Source organism: Mirounga angustirostris, unplaced genomic scaffold (assembly GCF_029215605.1).
Source record: "Mirounga angustirostris isolate CCGP_5_RB_7025 unplaced genomic scaffold, mMirAng1.0.hap1 SCAF_17, whole genome shotgun sequence".
Taxonomy (NCBI): domain Eukaryota; kingdom Metazoa; phylum Chordata; class Mammalia; order Carnivora; family Phocidae; genus Mirounga; species Mirounga angustirostris.
The window spans coordinates 4,424,096-4,451,967 of NW_026991725.1; the positions used below are offsets into that span (position 1 = coordinate 4,424,096).

General features: G+C 42.6%; 1 protein-coding gene across 2 annotated transcripts in view; it reads left to right on the top strand.

Moving 5' to 3' along the window:
• Positions 1 to 292: 292 nt before the first annotated feature.
• FAM222B (family with sequence similarity 222 member B) overlaps positions 293 to 27,872 on the top strand; it is a 78,913-nt gene continuing 51,333 nt past the window's right edge. Inside the window, exon 1 of one of the 2 annotated variants that reach the window (XM_045889506.3) lies at positions 293 to 450. The gene's annotated coding sequence lies outside the window, so the exon portion shown is untranslated. The remainder of the gene's footprint in view (positions 451 to 27,872) is intronic. The other variant, XM_045889507.3, reaches the window with a different exon arrangement.

Genomic DNA, 27,872 nt, shown 5'->3' on the forward strand with positions numbered 1-27,872 from the left:
TGAAGTTCATTATCAGTCACCTCAGAGCATCTGCATTCAGGCCTTCAAGAGTAAGTAGGAGCCAGAATCTTAAAAGTGTCATTATGTCTATGGCTCCTTATGGGCATCGTGGTCCAAGGGTTTAGTAACCTAGACGAGGTATCCAGAGGCCTTGGACCTGGGGTCAGCCGCCAAAGCCTGTAAGCCTAACCACGCCTCCAAGCCAGCGGCCATGTCCACCTGAGACCGTAGGGTCCAGGGCATCAGGCACTGAAGAAGACGCCTCGGCGCGGGCTGCGCAGGCGCGGGCGTCCGTAGAGGGCCCCGGCACTCCAGGCTGCGCAGGCGCATGAGCGGCTCCCGGCGAGTCCCGACGGCGGCGGCGGCTACTGAGGGGCCGGGGCGTGGAGCAGCGGTGGCGGCGGCGGGCGGCAACGGAGCAGCCATGAGGGCCGTGCCCAGTCACCGACAGTGAGTGATGGTGGAAGAGGGGTGGGCGGCGGGAGAGAAGAGGGGTGGCCTGGTGGAAGGATACCTCGACCTGGGGGGGGGGGCTCTGCCTGTCGGCGGCGAAGGGGCGTGGGGGAGGGACAGTTTGAGGTGATGATGGGAGAATTTGGGGCATAGGTGGCCGGATCGCCCGCGCCAGGGCTGGACAGCTTGGCGGAGGGAAGGAGCCCACGGCAGGGGCAGTGTCCGCGCTTCCCGGTTTGTCATCGTCCCTTCCCCCAGGAGCTTTCGGTCGCCTCTCCCTTTCCGCTTCTTTCAGAGAATGGTCGCGGGGGGAGGGTGGTGGAGGATGAAAGCCCTGCTGGAGCTGAAGAAGCTAACTCTGATCCAGGCAGGGAAGGGCCGGTCGCCCGGAGTCACGGGCTTTTCTGGGCGGAGGACGGGAGTCAGGAGCCCTCCGTTTAAAGCTGGGAGGGATCTAGGGAAAAAAAGCTAGGGCTTAGAGTCTTGACAGGTTCGAAACCACGTCCACCATTGATAAAGCTGATAGATAACCTTGGGCAGGTCCCACTTAACCTTTCTGAACCTCTGAAAGATGCAATGCTTCAGTGGGCTATTGGAAGCATCATGTATGTGATTGAGATTGCTGATGAAAACTGTAAATTGTAGGTACTATGCCGATGGTATTGTATCACCAACAATATTACTGGATTTTCGATCTTATCGTTACTAGTAGAATGATTGATTTCTTTGTCAAGGCGAAGCATATTGTTTGTCAAACCTCGGTAGGCACATATGTGCGTTCTACGTAGGCACGGTAGATCATGTGCAAAAATACCAGTTTGTGATGTGACTAATTAGCCATCAGACTTGTGTAGGAAAAATACCATACTCCTGGGCATTTTTACAAATGGTGTGTAGCTCCTACTCAAGAGGAAGGAAATAGAGAATGGAGGGCCAATCTGTTAAATGCTTTCAGAACATAGCTCACTTACGTTCCTTGTAACACAGTTGGTACTAGTGTGCTTTATTATGAGTCGAGAAAACTAGTTTGAAACAAGCTGGGAGGGCTGCACAATGAGGGATGTGCAAATACAATTTATTTTTAAATTGTAAAAAAGTTTTCTTTTGCAAGGGCGTTTCTGGTTGCCCTAGGGCCCTGTCTCTATTTTGGAGGTCAGATAAGCATATAGCAGCTTTTCAGCTCCAGTTTTTGTTACCCTGCCTGTGGAACCTCCAGGGTGGAGTGTCTCAGAGAAAGACAGAAGCAGCTGTGCAAGAGCCCAAGAGGTGGCTGGTTCTTTTCTGAGAGGCTGAAGAAGCACTCCTGAGGCTTTGTTGTTGTTCTTGTTGTTATTTAGGGTAGGCAAAGCAGAGGACAGAGTTAAACCATGTGCTTCTAGAGAGAAAATGGCTTTCTAGCTACAGCTTTTGAAAGAGGTGAAACTTCTTTCAAAAGGACAGAAGCAGACAGATGCTTCAGCTTTGCTGGCTATGAAGATTGATTGAAAGCTTGAAATGGCGAGGCCTTTTGGAAATTAGTGAGTGATTTGTCTTTCATCTGAGCAAAGGTAGGGAGTGGCTGTATTAGATCCTTAAAGATTCACAGATAAGAACAGTGAATTATTTTATAGGAATGGGCGAAATGAATCCTAGTTGTCTTTAACTTCTCCATCTGGTAAAACGTGTTTTACCTCTCTTTCCTGGAAATGCACAGTGATAAATTATTTTTAATTTTTTGCTCTAGTTCCTTGGCTCTCCCAATAAGTATCCATAACACTGATTCTTCTTCTTTTTTTTTTTTTAGAGGGTAATTTTAAAAAGAAAGCACTTGTTACTCTTGTCATAGGTCATTTACAGAATACAAATTTATTCTGTTTTGACTTCCACACAGAAGATGAAGTAGAGGTATAAAATGTTAGAGCTGGTCTAGCTGTCCTATTTTATTTTAATAATTGGGCATTTATTTTTAATTTTGGTAATGTATTTTTCCCTCTACTGGAAATTTCCATTGGTTCAGACAAGTCCATAATGCAGTTTGTGTTATTTTAAAATGATAGAGGTTTGTTCAGCTGTGATGAGAATTTCCTGTCCTTCTCTCTATTCTTTTTCCTATTTGTGGTTATTTTTATGTAGTAGATGACTGTTATCAAATGGAGAGTCTTCCCCTGGGGGAGAGAAAGGGTATGGTCAGTGCTTTGATTACCTGTTGTGTGAGCAATTTGTCTAAAGTGGGGATGTAAAGGGTGCCTGGGTGGCACAGTCTGATAAGGGTCTGACTCTTGGTTTCAGCTCAGGTCATGATCTCAGGGTCCTAAGATCAAACCCTGCACCGTGCTCAACGGGGAGTTTGCTTGGGATGCTTTCTCTCCCTCTCCCCTTCCTGCTTGTGCTTGTGTGCTCTCTCTCAAATAAATATATAAATCCTTGTTTTTTTATTTTTTATTATTTTTTAAAAATTTTATTTATTTATTTGACAGAGAGTGAGAGAGCACAAGCAGGGGGAGCAGCAGAGGGAGAGGGAGAAGCAGGCTCCCCGCTGAGTGGGGAGCACGATGCAGAGCTTGATCCCAGGACCCTGGGATCATGACCCGAGCCGAAGGCAGACATTTGACTGAGCCACCTAGGTGCCCCAGAATAAATAAATAAATCTTAAAAAAAATATTTAACAATAAAAACAAAGTGGGGACGTAAGGACTTCTCGTGAATCTCTGAGATAGCAATTGCTAAAATAAAAGGAATTAGTGGTTGCTACCTCATTTTTATTCTGGTTTTAAAAATTTATTATTTATTTATTGGAGGGAGAGAGTCAGAGATAGCGAGAGAGAGAGCAGTAGCAGGGAGGAGAGGGAGAAGCAGGCTCTCTTCTCAGCAGAGCTTGACCCCAGAACCCTGGGATCGTGACCTGAGCCGAAGGCAGAAACTTAACCGACTGAGCTACCCAGGCGCCCCATTCTGATAAAATTAAAAAAAAAATTTTAAGATTTTATTTATTTACTTGAGAGAGAGTGTGACAGAAGCAGACTCCCTGCGGAGCAGGGAGCCTGATGTGGGGCTCGATCCCAGGACCCTGGGATCATGACCTGAGCCAAAGGCAGACACTTAACTGGTGGAGCCACCCAGGTGCCCCCAAATTAAAAATTTTTAAAAAGCATCTCATGCCTCAGGGGAAAACTGTTTATTTATTTGTTTGTTTGCTTGTTTATTTATTTAGTAGGCTCCACACCCAGCGTGGAGCCCAACTCAGGGCTTGATCAAGCGTTGGACCCTTAACCACCTGAGCCACGCAGGTGCCCCAGGGGAAAACTTTTTAAAACAGTCTATTTAAAAACAAAATTATGGTGCTAAAAAATAAAAACAAAATTAGGTGTTTTTACCTCTCTCTCTTTTTTACTTTGAATATTTGCTTGTGAACAGAGTCTTTGTTCCTTTAGAGCGCTTTTGATCTTGTCACCCATTCCTTAACTGTCTTTTGTGATATTTTCACAGCTGCTGATAATTGAGCACAAAAGTTTTTTTTGTGGTTGTTGTTTGTTTTTTGTCAGTTGTTTGGTTCTTGATAGAGTGATAAAAACTTTAAAGGAGGGCTGTATGGGAAGATGTTAAAAAGGAAAAGTAAGGAGGAAAGCAGATTAACTTAGTGAATTTGTAGGTTATTCTGTTGTTTGGAGGGTGAAGTATTCAAGAGTGTGTATATGATTCAGAGTAGCCTCCTGAGGACCAGGTTTTGCTTACCGGTGTTTTAGCAGAGTGCATAGCTGCCCTAGAGTAATTGCTTATTAATATTTGCTGAATGAGGGGGGTGCCTGGGTGGCTTGGTCAGTTAAGTGCCTGACTTTTGATTTCTGCTCAGGTCGTGATCTCAGGGTTGTGAGATCGAGCCCCCTGGGTGGCCGGTACTCAATGGGGAGTCTGCTTGAGATTGTTTCCCTTTCCCTTTGCCCCTCCCCCGGCTCTCTCGACTGTGCTCTGTCTCTGAAATAAATAAATCTTTATTATTTTTTTTATTTTTTAAAGATTTTATTTATTTGACAGAGAGAGACAGCGAGAGCGGGAACACAAGCAGGGGGAGCGGGAGAGGGAGAAGCAGGCTTCCCGCCGAGCAGGGAGCCCTATGTGGGGCTCGATCCCCGCACCCTGGGATCATGACCTGAGCCAAAGGCAGACACTTAACGACTAAGCCACCCAGGCGCCCCTGTAATACCTTATTTAATCAAATCTGTGGTACCAATGATTGTAAGGCTCACAATTACTTTAACAAGAAAGAAGAAAGAAATGCTGCTAATGAGACTGGCATGCCATCAGTTGTAAGGTATATCCTGTTTTTAGAGAAATGTGGGAAGGAAAGTATGTCTTAGAATTGATGAAATACAGTAAGTTCTCTACTAGGGGAGGTACAGCTTGTTGTGAGAGTTGATGGAAGGCTGGGTACAGGTATTGTCAGTAAAGGCCCCTTGCATAACCTGCGTGATATACCCTCACAGATGGAGAAGGAAGATAGGGCATTCCAAGCAGACAGTAAAGTCTGAAAATGGGAAGGGAGAGGGCATTATCAATGTGCACCACCACATCAGGACAAGAGTGAGGAGGAAATGAGCTAAGACTTCAGCAAAGTAACATTGTATAATACAGCAGAACAGGACAGGAAGCTTGGAACATTTTCAGAAGAGACAGGAGCCTAAGTCTTGATTTCAACTCCTAAAATGTAATAGCAACTCTCAAAAGATGATACTAATATAATAAAGTGGGAAGTGAGAGTAGTGTGAGAAGCAAAGTGGCCTGGGGAAGGATTGAAGCTTCACAGCTGACCAGAGTGTGAAGTGTGAAGTCACTGTACTCATGGTGAGAGGTGAATGCTTTTTCAGCAGAGAAGTGTTTAATATCTATTTCTGTCTTTTCACTGGGTATCAAGGTCTTGATTATGTCCCTTTTAGAGCTTTGTAACTTAAGAGTGACAGGAAATACAACTCGAGGAAAAATGCTAAATTTTCTTTTTTAAAAATACATTTAGGGGCGCCTGGGTGGCTCAGTCGGTTAAGCATCTGCCTTTGGCTCAGGTCATGATCCCAGGGCCCTGGGACTGAGCTCTGAGTCGGGAGTCCTTGCTCAGCGGGGAGTCTGCTTCTTTCTCTACCCCTCCCCCCTGCTTGTGTTCCCTCTCTCTCTGTCTCAAATAATTAAATAAAATCTTTTTTTTTTTTTTTAAGATTTATTTATTTGAGACGGGGAGAATGAGAGAGAGAGAGAGAGAGAGCGCGCACATGAGAGGGGGGAGAGTCAGAGGGAGAAGCAGGCTCCCTGCCGAGCAGGGAGCCCGATGCGGGACTCGATCCAGGGACTCCAGGATCATGACCTGAGCCGAAGGCAGTCGCTCAACCAACTGAGCCACCCAGGTGCCCTAAATAAAATCTTTTAAGAAATGCATTTATTTTTATTTTTTAAAGTTTCAATTATTTATTTATTTTTTTTTTTAAAAGATTTTTATTTATTTATTTGACAGAGAGAGAGAGCGAGAGCAGGAACACAGCAGGGGGAGTGGGAGAGGGAGAAGCAGGCTTCCTGCCGAGCAGGGAGCCCGATGTGGGACTCGATCCCAGGACCCTGGGATCGTGACCTGAGCCGAAGGCAGACACTTAACGACTGAGCCACCCAGGCGCCCTAAAGTTTCAATTATTTAATCTCTGTACCCAACGTGGGGCTCAAACTCATGACCCCAAGATCAGGAGTCACATGCCCTTCCAACTGAGCCAGCTAGGTGCCCCTAAAAATGCATTTATTTATTTATTTATTTTTAAAGTAGGCTCCATGCCCAGTGTGGAGCCGAGTGTGGGGCTTAAACTCAAGACCTGAGCTAAGACCAAGATCATACACTTAACTGAATTACCCAGGCATCCCTAAGAATGTATTTAATACAAGGAGGGTAGTAAGTTACCAGATTTAAGGTTCAATTATAAAACAGTGGTTTAGTATAGCATTGTATTGTACTGTTTCATGGGAAAATATAGATCATTTAAGGAGTGGTTTATAAGATTTAGTTACTAATTTTCTGGCAACTAACCCTGAAGCTAGTAGGGAAAAATATGAAAAACTAGAAATAGAATAAGCATGGCTTTGTGTGGTGTCATGCTCAGGGCACCTGGGTGGCTCAGATGGTTAAGCGTCTGCCTTTGGCTCAGGTCATGATCCCAGGGTCCTGGGATCGAGCCCCACATCGGGCTCCCAGTAGGGAGCCTGCTTCTCCCTCTCCCTCTGCCTGCCGCTCCCCCTGCTTATACTCTCTCTCTCTCTGTCAAAAAAAAAAAAAAAAAGTCGCATACTCTACCAACTGAGCCAGCCAGCTGCCCCTAAAGAGTAAAATTTTTTCAAAGATTTTAATGTGTTTATTTTTTAATTTTTAAAAGGAGTTATTTATTTATTTTAGAGAGAGAGCATGCAGTGGGGAAGAGGGAGAGGGAGAGAGACTCTCAAGCCGACTCTCTGCTGAGCCGGGAGCCCAGTTTGGGGTTCGATCTCATGACCCTATCATGACCTGAGCCAAAACCAAGAGTCGGACGCTAAACAGACCGAGCCAGTTGAGTTTTGAAGAATGAATACAATTTGGCTGCTTCAACAAAAAAGGATTAGAGATGATAGTGTTTCAAATACAGAGAACAGCTTGCACAAGGGTACAGAGGTATATGAGTGTGGACCCGTGGGCCAGTGGTTTAATGTGGCTAGATTATGGGGCGTGAGGAAGGAATGGAAGGAAGTGAAGTGGAAGAAGAGTTGGAGCCCAATTGAGGATGGCCTTGGTTAGGGGTCTGAATTTTATTTTATAGATACGAGGGAGTCATGGGAGAGTTTTAAGCCAGGTAAGGAACATGTTTAAGAAAAGTAACACTGGGGGGCGCCTGGGTGGCTCAGTTGTTAAGCATCTGCCTTCGGCTCAGGTCATGGTCCCAGGGTCCTGGGATAGAGCCCCTCTTCGGGCTCCCTGCTCAGTGCGGAGCCTGCTTGTCCCTCTCCCTCTCCCGCTCCCCCTGCTTGTGTTCCCTCTCTCACTGTCTCTCTGTGTCAAATAAATAAAAAATTAAAAAAAAAAAAAAAAAAAGAAAGAAAAAGAAAAGTAACACTGGGGGAGCCTGGGTGGCTCGGTTGTTGAGCGTCTGCCTTTGGCTCCGGTCATGATCCCAGGGTACTGGGATCGAGCATGGGCTCCCTGCTCCGCGGGAAGCCTGCTTCTCCCTCTCCCACTCCCCCTGCTTGTGTTCCCTCTATCGCTGTGTCTCTCTCTGTCAAATAAATAAATTAAGATCTTAAAAAAAAAAAAGTAACACTGTTGGCTGTGTGGAAGTTAGATTTTCAAGGATGAAATTGGCTGCAGGGAGACCAGTTGGTTATGAGACTGGTGTGATGATCACTTTAGAGATACTGAAGATCTCAATTACAGTATTAACGGTGGAACTCTAGACAGGTTAAAGAGTTTTTTAGGAGACTGACCAGAAGGATCTTACTGACTTTATGTTGGGGAGTGTGTAAGGGAGAAGGAGTTGTCAAAGATGAATTTGAAATTGTTTGCTTGGGCGACTAAGTGGATGGTGATGTCATTAACCAAGGTAGGGAATACAGGGATAAGACGGTGTTATATTTGAGGGAAAATGAGTTTGATTTTGGTATATTAGATTTGAGGTGTCAGGAAAATCCAGTAGGCTTCTGGATATTTGGGTCTTGAGTTTAGTAGAAAAGTTTAGAGTGGAGATACAGATCTAGAAATCATTAGAGTATAAGTAAGAGTTAAAGTCAGTGTGATTACCCTGTGAGTCTGTGTTCCAGTTGCTTTATATGTTCATTCACATCATCTGGAGGGATTGGCTTTATGGGAATGTGGTACTAATTATCTTCTCTATAGTAGTAATTCATATAGTGCTAATACTTTTCCTTCTTTTTCTCTTTCTTTCTTTCCTCTTTTAAAAAAAGCTTTGGGGTGCCTGGGTGGCTCAGTTGGCTAAATGTCTGCCTTCAGCTCAGGTCACGATCTCAGAGTCCTGGGATCGAGCCCCACGTCGGGCTTCCTGCTTAGTTGGGCGATTTGCTTCTCCCTCTCCCTCTGCTTTTTCACCAGTTATACAAGAACTGAAAACACTGAAATAATGTATTTATTTATTTGAGAGAGCGCACATGCACGCACAAGCAGAGGGGAGAGGCAGAGGGAGAAGCAGGCTCCCTGTTCAGCAGGGAGCTTGACACAGGGTTTGATCCCAGGGTTCTGGCATCATGACCTAAGCTGAAGGCAGATGCTTAACCAACTGAGCCACCCAAGCGCCCCATTTTTCCATTTTTTAAAAAAGCTTTTTGTTTATTCATTTATGTAATTTCTACACCCACCCAACATGGGCTTGAATTCATGACCCTGAGATTGAGTTGCATGCTCTACCAACTGAGCTCCCCAGTGAAATTTTCTTTTTCTTTTCCTTTTCCTTTCCTCTTTCTTTCTTTCTTTTTAAGGTTTTATTTATTTATTTGACAGAGAGCGAGCGAGAACACAAGCAGAGGGAGCTGCAGGCAGTGGGAGAGGGAGAAGCAGACTCCCCACTGAGCAGGGAGCCCGATGCCGGGCTTGATCCCAGGACCCTGAGATCATGATCTGAGCAGGCAAATGCTTAACCAACTGAGCCACCCAGGCCCCCGCTTTTTTTTTTAGGCTCCACACCCAATGTGGAGCTTGAACTCAAGGACCCTGAGATCAATAGTCACTTGCTCTATTGACTGAGCAAGCCAGGTGCTCCGAAAACTGCTTTTTCTAACATCAGTTCTATTATAAATGTGAAGGAAAAAAGAATCTATTCCACTGAATGCCTCTGATTAGAAACTAGATGGTTTTTATGAACTAGACCCTCAGCAGATTTGGTTTGAAGACCACAGGACAATTTTGAACCAGTGCCATGTTAGTTCAGAGTTGGGATTAGGAACTCAAGCCAACTAACTGTCTAGTTGTCTGCTACCCCATAGCTTTTTCACCAGTTATATAAGAACTGAAAACACTTAAATAAATATATCTGATGGTAAGTGAAAGATACACATCTGTTGTTGCTTTCTGGCAGGACAATTTGGTATGATTTAGGTGCTTTTTTTGTAGTTTATGATTTTGAAATAAAAGCAGAAACATGTTTTATGAAAGGAAGAAATATGCAGAGTATATAAAGTTGTTGGTTGATTTTAGCTAAACATTTTAATATTGACATTAAATAGGATTTCTGGCTTTGACAGGAGAATCAAATGCTGGGAGTTGCAGACATCCTAGGGTCTCAACTTGATTCAAGGCTTAACTCCCCATATTTCTCCTTTTCTCCCTTTCCTTGGGAATTTAAGGTTGAAGAGAAAATTAATTCTCTAATAGGTTTTCTTTTTTACCTCTTTAGTATGGAAAATTTCAAATAAATGCAAGGGTAGACATCAATATAATGAATCCCTATCACTTTGCTACAGTAATTGTCAACTCGTGCCAATCTTGTGTTATCTATGTTGCTCCTACCCACTAACCCACCCTAGGTATTTTTAAATCCCAGATTCATAAATTAATAAATATTTCTGTACATATCTCTAAAAGATAAGGACTGGGGCACCTGGGTGGCTCAGTCGTTGAGCGTCTGCCTTCGGCTCAGGTCATGATTCCAGAGTCCTGGGATCGAGCCCCGCATCGGGCTCCCTGCTCGGTGGGGAGCCTGCTTCTCCCTCTCCCACTCCCACTGCTTGTGTTCCCTCTCTCGCTGTGTCTCTCTCTGTCAAATAAATAAAAAATCTTTAAAAAAAAAAAAATAAAATAAAAGATAAGGACTAAAAGAAAAATCCCACAAAAAATTAACAAGCATTTTTTATTTTTTTTAAAGATTTTATTTATTTATTTGACAGAGATAGAAAGAGAGCACAAGCAGGGAGAGAGGGAGAAGCAGGCTCCCTGCTGAGCAAGGAGCCCGATGCAGGCCAATCCCAGGATCCCCGGATCACTACCTGAGCCGAAGGCAGATGCTTAACTGGCTGGGCCACCCAGGTGCCCCAACAAGCACTTTTTAAAAGGTTTTATTGTTTATTTATTTTAAAGATTTTGTTTATTTATTTGAGAGAGAGAGAGAGTGCACCTCTGAGCAGCAGGAGGAGCAGAGGGAGAGGGAGATAATCTCTAGCCGTCTCCTTGCTGAGTGCAGAGCCCATAGCCCATTGCGGGGCTTGATCCCAGGACCCTGAGATCATGACCTGAGCCAAAACTAACAGACACTTAACTGACTGAGCCATCCAGGCACCCCAAGATTTTATTTTTAAGTAATCTCTAACACAATGTGGGGCTCGAACATACAACCCTGAGATCAAGAGTTGCACGCTCTTACCAACTGAGCCAGCCAGGTGCCCCTAATAAGCATTTCTTAATATCATCAATTATGCAGTTGGTTTTCACTTTTCCCCCTTCATACCAATAATTTTTCAACTGTTTTTTGAAACTATCCAAATAAGGTCCATACATTATGGTTTTCTTATATCTACTGTTTAGCTTTTAATCTGTATGTCTCCTCCATTTCTTCATGTATTTATTGAAAATCTCTTTTAAAAGCTGCTATCACTCCTTTTACAGTATGTCTGCAAAGTCAGATAGCCCTTTTTCAGCTTTATTCCTTTCCTTGCTGTCTTTCAAAGCAACAGGTCATTCAAAACAAAGATTTATGCATTGCCCATTCTGTGCTAGGAGCTAAGAAGTAGCTAGTGTAGTTAACTCCTGCCTACCCAGTGTTTATGTCCTGATGGGAGAAACAAAGTTAACTGTCAGTTATAGAATACAGTGTATTAAGAGTGATGTTAGAGGACCTCAGGGTGCAGTGGAAACATGTTAACCTTTAACCCATATTTGGGGGATCAAGAAAGGCTTGTGGATCGAGGAATGTCCAAGGTAAGACCTGAAGGATGAGTAGGAATTAGATGAGGAATGAGGGAAGCTTACTGACAGCAGAGGGACCATTGTTTGTAAAACACAAGAAGTTTGGGGTACCTGGGTGGCTCAGTTGGTTAAGCCTCTGACTTTGGCTCAGGTCACGATCTTAGGGTCCTGGGATCAAGCCCTGCATCGGGCTTTGTGCACAAGGTGGTGTCTGCTTGAGGATTCTCTCTCTCCCCCTCTGCCCCTCCCCCTGCTTGTGCACTCATGCTCTCTCTCTAATAAATAAATAAAATCTTTGAAAAAAACAAAAACAAAACACAAGGGGGGCTCCTGGGTGGCTCAGTCAGTTAAGCATCTGTCTTTGGCTCAGGTCATGATCCTGGGGTCCTGGGCTCAAGCCCCGCATCGGGCTCCCTGCTCAGCAGGGGGCCTGCTTCACCCTCTCCTTCTGCCACTCCTGCTGCTTGTGCTCTCGCCCTCTCTCTGTCAAATAAATAAAAGCTTTAACAAAAAAGAAAAAACCCACAAGTTTAACATTTTTATTTTCACTATTTGAAATAAATAGCATGTCTTTTAGGAAAATTGGGTTTTCAACTTTATTGTACCATATAATATATATGTTATAAATACATTTATATATAATGTATAGTAATATATATAATATATATTATGTTTTGTTTTTTAAAATATTTATTTATTTATTTTTAAAGATTTTATTTATTTATTTGAGAGAGAGAGAGAGAGAGAGAAACAGCACGAGAGGGGAGAGGGTCAGAGGGAGAAGCAGGCTCCCCGCCAAGCCGGGAGCCCGATGTGGGACTCGATCCCAGGACTCCAGGACCATGACCTGAGCCGAAGGCAGTCGCTTAACCAACAGCCATCCAGGTGCCCTAAAATATTTATTTTTAAAAATATTTTATTTATTTATTTGAGAGAGACAGAGATAGGGAAAGAGCACGAGCGGGAAGGAGAGGAAGAAACAGATTCCCCACTGAGCAGGGAGCCCGCTGCGGGGCTCGATCCCAGGACCCTGGGATAATGACCTGAGCCAAAGGCAGATGCGTAACTGACTGAGCCACCCAGGTGCCCCTATTTATTTATTTTATTTTATTTTATTTTATTTATTTATTTATTTTTAAAGATTTTATTTATTTGAGAGAGAGAATGAGAGACAGCACAAGAGGGAAGAGGGTCAGAGGGAGAAGCAGACCCCCCGCTGAGCAGGGAGCCCCATGTGGGACTCGATCCCGGGACTCCAGGATTATGACCTGAGCTGAAGGCAGTCGCTTAACCAACTGAGCCACCCAGGCGCCCCTATTTATTTATTTTAAAGATGTATTTTTTTTTAAGGTTTTATTGTAAGTCATCTCTACACCCAACATGGGGCTCGAACTCACAACCCTAAAATCAAGAGTCACATGCTCCACGGACTCAGCCAGCCAGGCACTCCTATACAGAGTATTTTTCTTTCCTTCTGCACAACTTAGGAAATCCCAGAGCAGCTGTGCAAGTAAAAAAATCAGAACCTTAAAAAATAAACATAAGATTTCCAACCTTTACAATACCACCATCATCTTTGTTAAAGTAATCCTAGGCAGCCTATTCCCACCTAAAATACACTTTTGTGGATGGTTTAAAAAAGTCTTTGGCAGCTGATGGTAAAATTTATATAGAAAGGAAGAGGGACCAAGATAGCCAAAACAATTTTGAAAAAGGACAACAAAGTTGGAAGATTCATACTGGCTGATTTCAAGACTTACTAAAGAGGTACAGTAATCAAGACAGTGTGATTGATATATATATATATATATATATATATATATATTAAAGATTTTATTTATTTGACAGAGAGAGACACAGTGAGAGAGGGAACACAGGGTGCCTGGGTGGCTCAGATGGTTAAGCGTCTGCCTTCGGCTCAGGTCATGATCCCAGGGTCCTGGGATCGAGTCCTGCATCGGGCTCTCTGCTCCTTGGGAGCCTGCTTCTCCCTCTGCCTCTCTCTCTCTCTCTCTCTCTCTGTCTCTCATGAATAAATAAATAAAATCTTTAAAAAAAAAAAAAAGAGGGAACACAAGCAGGGGGAGTGGGAGAAGGAGAAGCAGGCTTCACGCGGAGCAGGGAGCCCGATGCGGGGCTTGATCCCAGGACCCTGGGACTATGACCTGAGCCGAAGGCAGACGGTTAACGACTGAGCCACCCAGGCACCCCAAGACAGTGTGATATTGGCGAAAGGATAGTTTGACAGATCAGTGAACAAAATAGAAAGTCCAGAAATAGACCCACACTATTAAATATAGCCACTTGATTTCTGACAGAGGTGCAAAGGCAAGTCAAAGGAGAAAAGATAGAGTTCTTCTCAACAGTGAGTTGTTGGAACAAACTAAGTAAAAAAAAGAAAAAATGTACCTCAACCTGTACTTCATACTGTTTGTAAAAATTAACTCAAAATTGATCACAGACCTAAATGTAAAATGGAAAAGTATAAAATATTTGAAATAAAACAGGAGAAAATCTTTGTTACCTTGAGTTAGGTAAAGAGGTCTTAGATACAACACCGAAAACAGATCCATAAAACTAAAAAAAGAATTGATAAACTGGGCTTCATCAAAATTTAAAACTTTTGCTGTGCAAAAGATACTGTTAAGTGAATGAAAAGACAAGAGACAGGGTACCTGACTGGCTCAGTTGGTAGAGCATGTGACTCTTGATCTCAGGGTCGTGAGTTTGAGCCCCACGTTGGGCATGGAGCTTACTTTAAAAAAAAAAAGATAAGACACAGATTGGGAGAAAATATTTGCAAGTCATATGTCAGACATGCATAGACCCATAACTAGAACTTACAAAGAGCTCAAAGCTCATCAAGAAGCAAAAGCACCATAAAAAAAAAATGAGTGAAAGATTTGAATGGGGGCGTCTGGGTGGCTCAGTCAGTTAAGCCTCCAACTCCTTTTTTTAATTTTATTTTTTATTATGTTCAGTTAGCCAACATCTAGTACATCATTAGTTTTTGATGTAGTGTTCAATGATTCATTAGTTTTTTTGACACCCAGTGCTCATCACAACACGTGCCCTTCTCAGTACCCATCTCCCCCCTCCCCTCCCCAACCCTCAGTTTGTTTCCTGCAGTCCAGAGTTTCTCATGTTTTGTCTCCCTCTCTGATTTCTTCCCATTCAGTTTTCCCTCCCTTCCCCTCTGGTTCTTGGAGCAATTCCTTGTGTTCCACATATGAGTGACACCATATGATAGTTGTCTTTCTCTGTTTAACTTATTTCACTTAGCATAATCCTTTTCAGTTCCATCCGTGTCGATGCAAATGGTGGGTATTCATCCTTTCTGATGGCTGAGTAATATTCCATTGTGTATATGAACCACATCTTCTTTACCTATTCATCTGTTGAAGGACATCTCCTCCTTCCACAGTTTGGCTATTGTGGACATTGCTGCTATGAACATTGGGGTGCAGGTGCCCCTTCTTTTCACTACTAGGATAAATACCTAGTAGTGCAATTGTTGGGTTGTAGGGTAGCTCTATTTTTAACATCTTGAGGAACCTCCATACTGTCTTCCGGAGTGGCTGTACCAGCCTGTGTTCCCATCAACATTTGTTGCTTCCTGTCTTGTTAATTTTTGCCATTCTAACTTGTGTAAGGTGGTATCTAATTGTGGTTTTGATTTGTATTTCCCTGATTAAGCCTCCAACTCTTGACTTCAGCTCAGGTCATGATCTCAGGGTCCTGAGATCGGTCTCCACATTCAGTGGGAAGTCTGCTGGAGATCCTCTCCCTCCCTCTGCTCCTCCCTTTCTCTCTCTCTTTCTCTCAAATAAATAAATAAATCTTTATATATTTTTAAAGGTTTTATTTATTTGACAGAGAAAGCACAAGCAGGGGTAGTGGCAGGCAGAGGGAGAGGGAGAAGCAGGCTCCCTGAGGAGCAGGTAGCCTGATGTGAGGCTCGATCCCAGGACCCTGGGATCATGACCTGAGCTGAATGCAGATGATTGCCTGAGCCACCCAGGCACCCCAATAAATAAATCTTAAAAAGAAAAAAAAGATTTGAATAGCTCTACTGGAGAAGATAGGTTTTTTTTTCCTTTTTTAAAAAGATTTTATTTATTTATTTGAGAGAGAGAGAGAATGAGAGACAGAGCATGAGAGGAGGAGGGTCAGAGGGAGAAGCAGACTCCCTGCCAAGCAGGGAGCCCGATGCGGGACTCGATCCCGGGACTCCAGGATCATGACCTGAGCCGAAGGCAGTCGCTTAACCAACTGAGCCACCCAGGCGCCCTTTTTTTTTCCTTTTGAGAGAGAGCAAGTAGGGGAGGTGCAGAGGGAGAGAGAGAGAACCTTAAGCAGGCTCCACACTCAGCAGTGTGGAGCCCAACGTGGGGCTTAATCCCATGACCCTGAGATCATGACCTGAGCCGAAATGTCAGATGCTTAACCGACTGAGCCACCAAGGCGCCCCCTGGAGAAGATAGATTGATGGCAGGTAAGTGTGTGAGAATGTGCTCAGCATCTCAGTCATTAGAGAAATGCAAGTTAAAATCATAATGAGATATGCCATTAGAATGGCTAAAAAACAACAGAAAGCTGACTAGAAGACTATGGGCTGGCAGTTCTGGCCATTATGGTCCTGGGATGGAGCCCCACATCGGGCTCCCTGCTCCGCGGGAAGTCTGCTTCTCCCTCTTCCACTCCCCCTGCTTGTGTTCCCTCTCCTGCTGTGTCTCTCTCTCTCTGTCAAATAAATAAATAAATAAAATCTTAAAAAAAAAAGAAAACTTGAAACTATAGGGACAGTGAAGAACAGTGATTTTCTTGGACTAGGGGTAGGGAATGTTTTGCTACAAAGGGATATCATGAGGAGATTTCTGGGGGTGATGGAACTGTTCTGTACCTTGATTGTGGTTACACAACTGTATGTTTATAAGAGCTTTTATTTTTTATTTATTTTTTTATTAAAAGATTTTATTTATTTGACAGAGAGAGACAGCAAGAGAGGGAACACAAGCAGGGGGAGAAGGTGAAGGAGAAGCAGGCTTCCCACTGAGCAGGGAGCCCGATGTGGGGCTTGATCCCGGGACCCTGGGATCATGACCTGAGTGGAAGGCAGATACTTAACGACGAGCCACCCAGGCGCCCCTATAAGAACTTTTAGAACTGAACACTAAAAAATGAATTTTACTGTGTAAAATTTTTAAAAAGTTTGGAGTGGAAGAGGGAGACTTTAAAGAATTCCAGAAATGTAATTTCCTAAATATATTTAAATTTTAACTTAATTTTATTACTTTTTTGAATATATTTTAAGTAACTTAAAAGATACATAGTGTGGGAGTGCCTCGCTGGCTTAGTCAGTGGAGCATAAAACTTTGATCTAGGGGTTGTCAGTTTTAGCCCCACATTGGGTGTAGAGCCTACTTCAAAAAAAAAAAAAAAAAAAAGATGCATAGTGAAAAGTCTCTTGGTGGCAATTTTAGATCCTTTAGAATTTCTTCATTTTACTTTGAAATTCAGTTGTGTACTTTGATTCTTAAGACTTCAATAATATTTTGCCATTTATTTTCTACTTTGTTAAGTTTGCTTATTCTCAAGCATGATGCTGCTAGCTTTCCTTCCCCATTCTTCCTATCCTGGGACACTGCTGTGTCACCTAAAGATATATTCTTTACTTCAGTACATGAGAAAGTATAGGAAGAAATTTGTCAAGTTAATTGGGGGATATATGAATATCATCCAAAGTGTAGCCAAGCTCTATCTATTCTCCTAGGAATTACTTAATGAACTGAAGCTTAGACATCCAGAATATTGTGGCAGGATACATCCTTCACATTCTTGGAAGTTAAGTAGTACAGCTTCTAGGTGAGTGTGGATTTTTTTTTTTTTTTTTTTTATGTAGTGAGTGTGGATTTTCAGATTTGGTAAGACACTGAGAAAATTGGCTGTGATTTTTGGGCAGCTGGACCAGGCCCAATATTGATTAATAGTGTTTCCCCCTCTGCTCAGCCATCCATCCTCTTCTCTCTGCTGCTTTCTTGTGAGAGGCAATTTGACCTATTTGCTAGTGTTTCTGGATCATGTCTCTGCTCTTTTTTCCCACAACTACTCTGATTTTCCACCACATCTCAAATTTCTACGTAAGGACTTTTATTTAGATAAAGTAAGATCGGGTGCCTGGGTGGCTCAGTTGGATAAGCAACTGCCTTCGGCTCAGGTCATGATCCTGGGGTCCTGGGATTGAGTCCCACATTGGGCTCCCCCTGCTCTGCGGGGAGCCTGCTTCTCCCTCTGCCTGCCACTCCCCCTGCTTGTGCTCTCTCTCTCTGTCAGATAAATACATAAAATCTTAAAAAAAAAAACAATAGATAAAATAAGATCATTTCTCTTAGCAGAAGGTGGTTGGGTGACTAGTTAGGCTCCTATGTATCACCTAAATATCTGCCTGGTCTTGGTAAATTGTTAATCCAATTGATCTCTGGTCCCTTAATGTTATTCTCTCCCCTACCTTTCTCTCAAAAGGTATCAAGTGAAAGTTAACCTTTACTTTTTTCCACACCTACAGACTTGACTATAATGATGTTGGCCTTTCTTCACCATACTGTTAATTCCTCTGAGACCTTGTTGTATCACTGTTTCTCTTTCATCTGAATCTTCAGTCTTTATGTCTGTATTTCTTTCTTTTTTTTTTTTTAAGATTTTATTTATTTATTTAAGAGAGAGATCATGAGCAAGGGGGGAGGGTAGAGGGAGAAACAGACTCCCCGATGAGCAGGGATCCCAATGCAGGACTTGATCCCAGGACCCTGGGATCATGACCCAAGCCAAAGGCAGATGCTTAACTAACAACTGAGCCACCCAGGCGCCTGACTGTATTTATTTCTTTTCCCCAATTCTTTGTCCCCACCTTACCCCCAGCTACTGCTCAGTTTCTCTTTAGTTTGTAAAAGTAGTCTTCCTCCTGCTCTTTTCACTTTCTCACAGCCTATTTATTCCTCAAGCACGTAATTTGATTTTGTCCCTACCACTTCACTGAAATTGCTCTGCTCAGTGACCTAATTGTCAAACCCAGATGATGCTTTTCAGTCCTTTGTGTTGCCTCTCTGCTTTTATTTTTTAAAAAGATTATTTATTTGACACAGAGAGAGAGAGAGAGAGAGACAGCGAGAGAGGGAACACAAGCAGGGGGAGTGGGAGAGGGAGAAGCAGGCTTCCCGCGGAGCAGCGAGCCCAACACGGGGCCCAGTCTCTGGGTCCTGAGATCATGACCTGAGCCGAAGGCAGACGCTTAAGGACTGAGCCAACCAGGAGCCCCTGCTGCTTTTTTCTTTTAATTAATTAATTTTTTTTTTTGGCCTCTCTGCTTCTTTGTTTTTTTTATTTTTATATTTTAGAGAGGGAGGGGCTGAAGGAGAAGGAGAGAGGATTATAAGCAGGCTCCACGACCTGCTCCATCTCACAAACCTGAGATCATGACTTGAGCCAGAAGTAAGAGTTGGGGGCGCCTGGGTGGCTCAGTCGTTAAGCATCTGCCTTCGGCTCGGGTCATGATCCCAGCGTCCTGGGATCGAGCCCTGCATCGGGCTCTCTGCTCTGCGGGAAGCCTGCTTCTCCCTCTCCACTCCCCCTGCCTGTGTTCCTGCTTTCGCTATCTCTCTCTCTCTCTCTGTCAAATAAATGAATAAAATCTTAAAAAAAAAAAAAAAAGAAGTAAGAGTTGGATGCTTAACACTGAGCCACCCATCTCTCTGCTTCTTTAAACTGTGGATATTGTCCACACTTGCTTTTTCTCTTCTTATTCCTGTTTAGTCTCCCTCATAGTCTTTTCTTCTGTCCAGTCTCTACATGTTAATGTTTCTGAGAATTCTGTTCTTAGCCACCTTTTTCTTCTTTTATTTTTCACAGGTAATGTAATTCACTATACACAGAGACACAGCATCCAAATCTCTATATTTAACTCAAATCTCTCCTGGGATCCAGACCTATATTTCCAAAATCCACCTGGACATCTTATGGGCATCTTGGAATTCATTATTTTTCCCACAAAATCTAAACCTTCTAGATTCCCTGCTTATTAATAGCCATATAGTTGCCTAAATCAAAAACAGTGGATTTGACCTTGCTTCTTCCCTCTCCCTTATCACTTGTATCTGCTTGATTCCTAGATCTGATTTTAACCTTGACGATCTCCTTAATCTGCCTTTCCTTTCCAACCAACCAGTCTTAGATTAGACCATTTTTATTTCTCCTTGGACAGTTGCAATAACCTCCTAACTGGTCTACATGCCTCAAGTCTTATCACCCCTTCACTTGATCCACCACACTGCCACAAGAGTGATCTTCCTAAATTGTAAGGCTACTTAATGCCCTTTCCCTTTAGGACCCTTCATTATCCACAGTGCCTAATATATAGCAGATGATTGATTCCATCTTCCTTCCTCTTTCCTCATTATATATATATTTTAAAGATTTTATTTATTTGACAGAGAGACACAGCAAAAGAGGGAACACACGCGGGGGAGTGGGGGAGGGAAGAGCAGGGAGCCCGATGCAGGACTCCATCCCAGCACCCTGGGATCATGACCTGAGCGGAAGGCAGACACTTAACGTCTGAGCCACCCAGGCGCCTCCCTTCATTATATTTATGCTCAAGCTATTTTCTTTCCCTCCATGGATGCTTCTTCCAAAACAGACAAGCATAACCCATAATCTGGTGAATCTCCTAATTAATCTTTAGGATATAGCTCATAGCTCATTTCTTCTGTGAAGTCTTCCAGTTCCCAAGGCAGAATTAATCACTCCTGCTGTTGGGCTACTGTGACATTTCATTATCCTGCTAGCATTGCATGTATTATTTAAATGTTTTGTTTTTTCAACTGGACTGTGAGCTCTTTGTGGATAGGGGTGACTAAGCCTGCCAAAGTTACTGAGTTTCTAGTATGTGTAGAGCACTAGTAATGCACTGGTAATCAAGATAGACAAAGTCCCTCCTCTTATGGAGCTTGTATTCCAGGGAGAGTAAACAGACAAGAAACAACTTTTTTAAAAGCTGTTTAATGAGGGGTGCCTAGGTGGCTCAGTCAATTAAGTGTCTGCCTTCAGCTCGGGTCATGATCCCCCACATCCTGCTCCTTGCTCAGCAGGGAGCCTGCTTCTCCCTCTCCAACTTACCCTCCCACTTGGGCTCTCTCTCTAGCTTGCTCGCTCTCAAGTAAATAAAATATTTTTAAAAACCCATTTAATAATAAATACTATGCAGAGAATTAAAAGAATGATGTGTTAGAGAATGAATGGGTAGCTACTTCAGATTAGGAGAATAGGGAATACCTCTCTGAGAGTGTGGCAGTTAAGATCTAGGATTCAGAGATTACCAGATCAGACATTCTAATACAAAGCTAAAGAGGAATGAACTCCGTATCTTGGAGGAATAGAAATAAGGCTAATATGGCTTGAATATGGTGGGTGAGAGGGAGAGTGGTGCCAGAAGAAGGCAGAGACCAGATGACATGGAGATTTGAAAGCTAGGGTAATGTGTTTTTTGGAGGTTTTTAAGTGGGGATACAATGTGAGTTGATTTGTAATTAGAAAGAATGTTCTGGGGGCACCTGGGTGGCTCAGTCGTTGGGCGTCTGCCTTCTGCTCAAGTCATAATTTCAGGGTCCTGGGATCCAGCCCTGCCTCGGGCTCCCTGCTCAGCAGGAAACCTGCTTCTCCCTCTGCCACTGACCCTGCTTATATTCCTGCCCTCGATATCTCTTTCTGTCAAATAAATAAATAAAATCTTAGAAAGAAAGGAAGGAAGGCAGAAAGTAAGTAAGTAAGTTCTGGTTACTGTGTGGAAATGGATTGATTGTAGGGGAATCCAGAGTAGTGGCAAGGAGACTGGTTACAAGACTTGTACTAATTCAGATGAAAGTTGATGGTGACTTGGACCGAAGTGATGGTAGAAGACCTGTAGAGAAGTAGACCGATTTGGAGTTTCTTTTGGAAATGAAGTGGACAGGGCTTGCTCAGAGATTGGCAGCAGCTAGGGGGACTGAGGCAAAGAGAGGAATCATGCTTAACTTCTGCATTATTGGCTGGAGCAACTAGGTAGGAAAATGGCAATGATGTTTATTGCGATGGGTAGGACTCTGGCAGAACATATTTGTTAATTTTGTTTTGAGGGGCACCTGGGTGGCTCAGTTGGTAAAGCATCTGCCTTCAGCTTGGGTCATGATCCTAGGATCCTGGGATCGAGCCCCTCATTTGGCTCCCTGCTCGGTGGGGAGTCTGCTTCTCCCTCTGCCCCTCACCCTGCTCATGCTGTCTCTCTCTCTCTCTCAAATAAATAAAACCTTAAAAAAAAAGAATTTTGTTTTGGTTGGGGTGGCTGGGTGGCACAGTTGATTAAGTGTTAGACTTTTAGCTTCAGCTCAGGTTGTGATCTCAGGGTTGTGAGATTGAGCCCATTGTCGGGCTCCCTGCTTGGTACAGTGTCTGCTTGAAATTCTGTCTTCCCCTCCCTCTGCCCCTTCTGCTTGTGCTCTCTCTCTCTAAAATAAAGAACTCTTAAAAGAAAAATCTACTTAGTATTAGGAATTTTCTGATTTAAGAAAAAAAGAATTTTGTTTTGGTCATGTCAAATTTGAGATGCTTGTTAGACAGCCAGCTGGAGCTATAAGATAGTTAGCTAGAAAAGCCTGGCATTCCTTGGAGAAATCTGGGCTGGAGTCATAGACTTGTAAATCATCAACATGTAGATAGAATATGAAGTCCTGAAATTCAATCAGGAGGTCACCTAGGAATGGATTGTGGCTAGAGAAGGTGGGTCTGATGGAGAAGGAGCAGCCAGTGAGGTAGGAGGAAAACCAGTGATGGTATAGAAGTTAAGTAAGTATGTTTCAAGGATGGAATGGGTTGGGACTCCTGGGTGGCTCATTTGTTAAGCGTCTGCCTTCGGCTCAGGTCATGCTCCCAGGGTCCTGGGATCGAGCCCCACATCGGGCTCCCTGCTCTGCGGGAAGCCTGCTTCTCCTTCTCCTGCCCCGCCCCCCCCCGCTTGTGTTCCCTCTCTTGATGTGTCTCTCTCTGTCAAACAAATAAATAAAATCTTAAAAAAAAAAAAAGGATGGAATGGGTCACTATATTAATTATTGTCTCAGAGGAGAAGAGAGAAGTACCCATGGGATTTGGTAACCTGGAGGTTATTGGTGACCTTTAGTAGAAACACTCATTGGGGGGTGCCTGGGTGGCTCAGTTGGTTAAGTATCTGCCTTTGGCTCAGGTCATGATCCCAGGGTCCTGGATGGAGCCCCATGGTGGGGAGCCTGCTTCTCCCTCTCTCCCCTGCTCATGCTCTCTCGCTATCTCTCTCTCTCAAGTAAATAAATAAAATAGTAAAAAAAAAAAAAAAAAAAAAGAACCACTCATTGGACTGATGGAGTTAGAAGTCTGCTTGTAGTGGATTGAAGAGAAAAATAAGATGAAGTATTTGATCCTTTTTTGTTTTCAAATGATGACTGACACAGAGGTTTTGGAAACCAATTTTTGAAAACTCCCTGTGTCATTATTATTAAATCCGTACCTGTTTGTATTTGAATGTGGTTGTATATTTTTGTTGAAGTGCTGTAATAACAGTGTTTTTGTACCACCATTTTAGGTGGATTCCTGTGCTCTAAGAACCTACTAAAACTAGGGTTATAAGCAATACAGGTATACTGGTTGAATGAATGAGACTGTTTTTAAGGGTTAGGTTCCTGGTTTTGGAAAAACAGACTGGCTTGACCTTGGCCTTACAAATATATCAGTTTTCTCAGCTGTCAAATGAGGATAACAGGACCAGTTTAGCTCATGCCTGGTTGTGAGGCATGACTACTAATGAAAATAATTGTAAAACACTTTTGCAAGTTAAAGTGTGATAAAAATGCTAAATAATAGTTCTTTATTGGGATGTTGTGAAAATTAGCAACATGCTGTCTGTTAGAGGCCTTAAGTTCATTTTGAGAAAGGTGATACATTTTTATAAATACTACTTGAACGGGCGCCTGGGTGGCTCAGTCGTTGGGCGTCTGCCTTCGGCTCAGGTCATGATCCCAGGGTCCTGGGATCGAGTCCCACATCGGGCTCCCTGCTCTGCGGGAGGGCTGCTTCTCCCTCTCCCACTCCCCCTGCTTGTGTTCCTGCTCTCGCTATCTCTCTTTCTGTCAAATAAATAGATAAAAATCTTTAAAAAAAAAAATACTATTTGAAGAAAAAAATAGCTCTGGATTTGGGAAAAGATATGCTACCCTCATTTCTGGAATGTAACAATTATGGAATCACAATGTAACAAATTTTAGCCAAATATATATATTTTTTAAGATTTTATTCATTTGAGAGAGAGAGAGAGCACAAGCAGGGGGAGCTGCAGGCAGAGGGAGAGGGAGAAGGAGAAGCAGGCTTCCCGCTGAGCAGGAAGCCTGATGAGGGGCTCAATGCCAGGACCCTGAGATCATGACCTGAGCCGAAGGCAGTTGCTTAACAAATGACCTCCAGGTTACCAAATCCCATGGGTACTTCTCCCTTCTCCTCTGAGACAATAATTAATATAGTGACCCATTCCATCCTTTTTTTTTTTTTTAAGATTTTATGTATTTATTTGACAGAGAGAGACACATCAAGAGAGGGAACACAAGCGGGGGGGAGGGGCAGGAGAAGGAGAAGCAGGCTTCCCGCAGGGCAGGGAACCCGATGTGGGGCTCGATCCCAGGACCCTGGGAGTATGACCTGAGCCGAAGGCAGACGCTTAACAAACTAAGTCACCCAGGCACCCCTCAAAGCATATTTCTAAAGGATATATTATAATATCAGTTCAGAGGATTCCTATCACAAGAGTTTTTACCATTCTTGGCTTTTTGGTTCAAGTGAGGGTATGAATGCCACCCTATGGCAGTTACAATGCTGAATGTTTAAAGGACTGGTAGGGGGTGATTTATTATCTATATTTAAAGCTTCATAGCCAGTTAGTGGAACCACTCACAAAATAGCATTGAAAATGCATTTTAATTTATTTTAGGCGACATCATATAGCCACTTCCATGAAGGCTTAGGTAATGGCTGCAGTTAGGCTTGGAGGAGGGACATGGTGCCCTTTCAGGCAATGCTAGCACTCCGTGTTCCACACCTGAGGCTAAATATAGAATCCGTGGCATCATTACCTATAATGTACTTAGCAAATGCTTGAAATTTCAGTCTGATGAACTAAATTTTTCTTGGCCTCTAAAAGTGGCATTAACAATAGAGCAAACTTGGGATGTGGTTCTTTTATGTCTGAAACTGATAGGGGGAAACTGAAATGGTGAAGCAGTAATCTGCTGACATGCTTAGAACTTTACCCTGCTGACAGCTCAGTTGGGATCTTGTGTATTTTTTTCAGTAGGGACCTGTGTATTGCTAATTTTAGAACAAAGTGACGTGAAGTTCTTAGCTTTACATAGATTGGAATTGAATCTTTTTTCTGGAATTTGAGTTCTCCCACAATTCATTCCCTCTTCTTTTTTTTTTTTTTTTTTTTTTTAAGATTTTTAAGTAATCTCTACACCCAATGTGAGGCTCAGACTCCTAACCCTGAGATCAAGAGTCACGTGCTCCACCGACTGAGCCAGCCAGGCGCCCCCATTCCCTCTTTGTGTCAAGGACAAGTGAAAGGCTTAGCTTTCTTTTCCTCTTTGATGGAAAGACTTTTGTTGCATCCAGGCATCATTTGCTTTTCTTTTGCATTTGGTGACTGGAAACGGGGTCCCAGAATGGCCTATTTCCACAGCAGGGCAGTTAAGTAAGCTTACTTTCTTAGAGATGCTTTACCTCTGTGGTTGTATTAAGATTTTCTTTTATTTGCTTCCATTATCTCTCTTGTTCATTGTAGACTTAGGGATTGACTTCAGCTGTTTTATGTTCACAGGTAAAGGTTCATCTTATATTCTTATTTTAGTTCCTTTGGATTTGATTTGCAGTTTACCTGTATCCATTCTTTTTTTTTTTTTTTTAAAGATTTTATTTATTTATTTGAGAGAGAGCGAACACATGAGAGGGGATAGGGTCAGAGGACGAAGCAGACTCCCTGCCGAGCAGGGAGCCCGATGCGGGACTCGATCCAGGGACTCCAGGATCATGACCTGAGCCGAAGGCAGTCGCTTAACCAACTGAGCCACCCAGGCGCCCTATCCATTCTTTTTAATAGTTGCCTTCCCAGAGTAGATGTTTCACAAAGCTCCTGTTCTAAATATTTTTAGGACTGTATTACTTATGCTAGGCACCCTTACCTCTCCCACCCCGGCTTATTTGAGGTATAATTGACAAATAAAATTGTAAGATATTTAAAGTGTACAGTGTGATGATTTTAGGTACCATTATCTTTTGTTTTTTCATTCTGAGTAGCCAAGTTTCTTTGAAGCTTGCAGTTGGCAGTACTGTCAAGTCAAAATACCTTTAGAACGGTATGGAGAAGGCACTTTCCATTGCTTTCTAACAATATGAAGTACATATATCTTATTTGACCTATGTATTACTTCTGTGACTACTGGTTCATGCCTTTTGAAAATTTCCCCTTTGGTTGTCTTTTTCTTATTGACTTGTAAACATTCTTTATGTTTTGTGGCCATCAGCTCTTTTTCATAAGTGTTGCAAATTATTCTTGAAGGCTATGAATAAGAAGTGAGAAAGCAGGCCATTGCATCAAATGCTTATCCAAGATGGTATTTGGTTTAAATGTTTTGCCTTGGTTATTTGAGCAATAGTAAGCTTCTTTTGTCTCTCTCCTTCCAAAGATGCATAGAAAAGCTCCTTCTGTCTGAAGTAAAGTGTTGGCTCTGTGTTGGTTATAATTTGCTTTTTCTGGCTGGCAAAGCCTTCTTTTTGTTTTCTGTCTTCTGACAGATTATAGGATTGTGGGGAAACAGCGTCCAGGGCTTTTTCAGGAACTGTGCCATTTCATGTACGGGAGAAGCCATTGGCTTTGGCACTAGAAGAGAATCGGCTCTGCATTTAAAGATGCCAAATCATGCTTGATTCACAAGTTTGCTGCCTCATTTTATGTATGTGTGTGAAACTTTTTCAGGATGTTGGCTTTTACTTTTTCTACCATGTGCTATCCCATGAGTATGAGAAATTTACCCTCAGTATGAGAAGTTAACAACTTGTTCCTTGTCTCCAGCTCCCCAACCCAACCCACACAATCTAGACATCCCAGACCATAGCAAAATATGTAACAGTCATTTTAGGATTAGGGGAAAATCTACCGCACAAATGTTTCCATCACTCTTACGGTGACTTTGAGTTCAAGTCTTAGTCTCTCCTATGTAGGCTTGAATTATTTAGGTGTGGAAATGATATGCTAACCAAGATGTCTCTTGATAAAGGCATCAGTGAAAGCTAATTGTCAGAGTACTCTTTCCAAACTTGGGAAGCTTAATTTGTATAAGACAGAGCACATTTAGGAAACTTCTGTTTATTTTTTTTACCCTTGACACAATTTTCAGGGATGCGTAGTATAATTTATCATGATTGCAAACGAGAATTTTTATTATCATGTAAGCAGTCTTAATTCCAGTTGTACCTGTTACCTTCATGTTTTAAAAACTCTATAATAGGGGGGCACCTGGCTGGCTCAGTCAGAAGAGCAGGAGACTCTTGATCTCAGGGTCGTGAGTTTGAGCTCCACGTTGGTTGTAGAGCTTACTTAAGTAAATAAACTTTAAAAAAAATTCTTTAAAAACTGTGTAAAACAGATTTTGAAACCTAGTCAATTCAGTATTTTAGCAAATCTTCCACATTTGTTAACACCTCATGCCTCTACTTTCTATAGATAATAGTTTAAAGATACCTTCTAGGTATAGGTTATTTCCATTTAGATTAAGGTGGGGAAAATAAATAGAAGAAACTAGTTTGGATAAGCTGGTTTATCTAGTGTGAATTATCATATGGATACATGTTTTTTTTCCCCTCTGCTAGAAGTGCTTCCCCTTCAGTCCTGCCCCAAACCCACAGTCTTGTAAAAGTTGGGTTTATTTCTTATACACATTCTTTGTTGGAGTCCCCCCCCCCCCCCCTTTTTTTAAACTGATTGTTTCCCCTCATTAGATTAACCACCTTAAAGACCGGGACTGTAGCTTATTCGCTTTTTTTGTCTCTGGGTCTAATAGAGTTCCTGGTATATCGGAATGCAATAATATATGATGATGTGAGTGAATGAATGAATAAATTGAATTTCCAAAGATAAAGTGAATGGATTTTACACTTCCCTCTAGTGTCTGAAAGAGAAAGTGCAGCCAGCTGAAAAAAACAACAAACTTAATACTTTGCTACATTGAGATTATAGTTGAAAGCATTGCTTTTTTTAAAATTTATTTTTTTATTTTTTTTTGCCTTTTTTTTACTTTCATATTTGTTTTTTTCAAATCTGTTCTCTTTAAGACTAGTGGATAATAAGGGGTTTTTTGTTTGTTTTTTAAATCAAAGTCTATGTTCTGTCTCATGGGTGTTTGAATTCTGTAAAATGTCACATAGCAGATCTTTATGGGGA